General features: G+C 57.0%; 1 non-coding gene across 1 annotated transcript; it reads right to left on the minus strand.

The window, feature by feature from the left end:
- Positions 1-1422: 1422 nt before the first annotated feature.
- LOC142790951 (small subunit ribosomal RNA) lies at positions 1423-3237 on the minus strand. Its single transcript, XR_012889887.1, has one exon. It is a non-coding gene; the product is annotated as a small subunit ribosomal RNA (ribosomal RNA).
- Positions 3238-3506: the final 269 nt, after the last annotated feature.

Here is a 3506-nt window from a genome sequence, read left to right on the forward strand (position 1 = left end):
AGAAAATGCCTGCGGTACACCCATTTGGATAAGAGTGCACGCAGATGCGGGCCTCGACGGCTACACATTTCCTCGGGCGGCCGCCTCCCGGCCTCCGTGGAGCGCGGGATGCACGGTCCCATCGACAAGCCTCTCCCGTTTTTACCGTGGCGTCGCGGTTCACCACGGCAGGCGGGTCGGTCTCCTCCGCATAAAAAGGGGGACCCCCGCTTTTTGTTCCACGAAATCGCACAAGCTTTTTTCGCATCCACGGTTTGCCACCGCACACCAAAATGCCGATCCGGCTGCCTACTTTAGCCAACAGGTGGAGCCAGGCGCGCCGTACTTGCGCGGCACTTCCCACGTCCACCGAAGTCGGTGCCAAGGACCACTTTCGGCGCCGGAGCCGCGTACGAGCCTACTCGAGGCGGAAGAACGAAGCCAGCAAGGGCCTGGCCGCAAGTGCGTTCAATTGTCGGGACGTCCAAGTCCCTCGTTCTTCCGTGCTTCCTCTTTCGGCAAGTCGTTGCGGCACCTTCCCAAAGCGCGCAGACCCGCTAATCGCGACGAGCGCGACGTGGCCGTGCCGCCTTTCCCTCGGCAGCAAGCAAAACGCCTGGCAACGTCGACGCTCCCCTAACCGCGATCTCGCACCGTGTTTCGTGTGGCGAATTCAAAAGCCGGCCGGCGCTGCTGCAACCATTACGGTCGGTACGCATACGCCGCGGAGGGCGGGACGGTCATCGGAGCGTGCGGTTCCTCCATCGAGTACTGCGCACCTCGGCCGTCGCATCGCCGTGCCATGACCGGCCGCGCGTCAACGCGAACCGGTGCCAGCGAGATCCCTCGCCTGCAAGAACCGACCGGCAGCCTCCGTCACCCGAGGACGCGGAGGCGCTTGCCGCGGACGGCGGGACGGTATGCACTGGTGCACAGCGGACCCGTCACATCGCCAGTTCCTTGACCGACCGCCGACGCTTGTGCCGTTCCTCTCGTACTTGGCAGTCGCCGCGCGATTGTCGGGTCTCGTTCTTGCACGCTCGAACGGTCGGGAGGGCACTCGGCTGGCGTTTCGGGAACGCGCAGCCTCGCCTTCTACCGACGTAACCACGACTCGCCGTTCGCGCTCCGCCGCTCCTGTTTACAGTACTAGGCGGTCCCGCAGCGGTCGGGTCGCGCATTTCGAGCGCTTCGAGCCACGGTGCTGTGGCGGGTCGAAAGCCGACCTATGAGTGCGTTGCGCCGTTTGTACCCGCGTCCGCCACCTGGCCGACCGTCCAAGGTCGCGGTGTTGGCGTCCGCTGGGCGCAACAATTTGTCACGGGGTGCCGCTCCACATTCAGGCAGCCCCGTGGGGAAAAGCCGACCCCGCGTCCAAACGGGGTCAGCGGCAGAAAGTGTCGGGCGCAGACGCAGCTGAGGCGCTCACCCTTCACAATCCGTTAATGATCCTTCCGCAGGTTCACCTACGGAAACCTTGTTACGACTTTTACTTCCTCTAAATGATCAAGTTTGGTCATCTTTCCAACAGACCGGCGCAACCGAAAGGCCGCGCCGGACATCGGTCCGAAGACCTCACTAAATCATTCAATCGGTAGTAGCGACGGGCGGTGTGTACAAAGGGCAGGGACGTAATCAACGCGAGCTTATGACTCGCGCTTACTGGGAATTCCTCGTTCAAGGGGAACAATTGCAAGCCCCTATCCCAATCACGAAAGAAGTTCCACGGGTTACCCAGTCTTTTCAGACAGGGATAAAGACACGCTGCTTCCTTCAGTGTAGCGCGCGTGCGGCCCCGGACATCTAAGGGCATCACAGACCTGTTATTGCTCTGTTTCGTGCGGCTAGGAGCCGCTTGTCCCTCTAAGAAGGTTGTAAGGTGCTGGGAACCCCGCACCTATTTAATAGGCTAGAGTCTCGTTCGTTATCGGAATTAACCAGACAAATCGCTCCACCAACTAAGAACGGCCATGCACCACCATCCACCGAATCAAGAAAGAGCTCTCAATCTGTCAATCCTCCCAGTGTCCGGGCCGGGTAAGTTTTCCCGTGTTGAGTCAAATTAAGCCGCAGGCTCCTCTCCTGGTGGTGCCCTTCCGTCAATTCCTTTAAGTTTCAGCTTTGCAACCATACTTCCCCCGGAACCCAAATACTTTGGTTTCCCGGAAGCTGCCCGCCGAGTCATTTGAGTAACTCAGGCGGATCGCTGGTTGGCATCGTTTATGGTCAGAACTAGGGCGGTATCTGATCGCCTTCGAACCTCTGACTTTCGTTCTTGATCAATGAAAACATTCTTGGCAAATGCTTTCGCAGTAGTTCGTCTTGCGACGGTCCAAGAATTTCACCTCTAGCGCCGCAATACGAATGCCCCCGTCCGTCCCTCTTAATCATTACCTCGTATTCCAAAAACCAACAGAACAGAAACGAGGTCTTGTTCTATTATTCCATGCAAGTTTATTCAGGCGACTCGCCTGCGTTGAGCACTCTAATTTTTTCAAAGTAAAAGCACCGGCCATCTCGAGGCACACAATGAAGTGCACCAAGAAAGAACCGGCATGATGTTCAGTCCGAGCCGTCGCATCGGGTAGATGCACTACTCGTCTGGAACTGAGATCCAACTACGAGCTTTTTAACCGCAGCAGCTTTAGTATACGCTATTGGAGCTGGAATTACCGCGGCTGCTGGCACCAGACTTGCCCTCCAATTGATCCTCGTTAAAGGATTTAGAGTGTACTCATTTCAATTACGGGGCCTCAAAAGAGTCCCGTATTGTTATTTTTCGTCACTACCTCCCCGTGCCGGGAGTGGGTAATTTGCGCGCCTGCTGCCTTCCTTGGATGTGGTAGCCGTTTCTCAGGCTCCCTCTCCGGAATCGAACCCTGATTCTCTGTTACCCGTAACAACCATGGTAAGCAAGTAACCTACCATCGAAAGTTGATAAGGCAGACACTTGAAAGAAACGTCGCCGGCTCGTGGCCATGCGATCAGCACAAAGTTATCCAGAGTCACCACACAATACGGGCCGAAACCCGATCGATCTTGGTCTAATAAAAGCACCCGTTACCCAAAGGGCTCCAGGCTCACTGCATGTATTAGCTCTAGAATTGCCACAGTTATCCAAGTAGGAAGAAACGATCTAAGGAACCATAACTGATTTAATGAGCCATTCGCGGTTTCGCCTTATTTCGGCATGTACTTAGACATGCATGGCTTAATCTTTGAGACAAGCATATGATTACTGGCAGGATCAACCAGGTAATCGTTCGACTGCGCGTCCGTCCTCGCCTTCGGCGGGCCGGACGCAGTCTGTGTGCGGCGGAGGCCACCTTCAGGCGCCCCAACACGCTTATTTTGCACTCCGAGATGACGGCGTTCGAGCTCGCTACGGCACAACCTTCCCGAAAGACGAGTGGGAGCCGTGCGGCAAGAAGCACGTTCATGCTCGCTCTTTTTCGTTGCATCGACTCGGTCGCGCCGTGCGGGTTGCCCAAGCCCGCTGCACTGTCGGTGGACCGGCCGGAACTAGC

This window comes from Rhipicephalus microplus, unplaced genomic scaffold (assembly GCF_043290135.1).
Source record: "Rhipicephalus microplus isolate Deutch F79 unplaced genomic scaffold, USDA_Rmic scaffold_135, whole genome shotgun sequence".
In the NCBI taxonomy this organism is placed as follows: domain Eukaryota; kingdom Metazoa; phylum Arthropoda; class Arachnida; order Ixodida; family Ixodidae; genus Rhipicephalus; species Rhipicephalus microplus.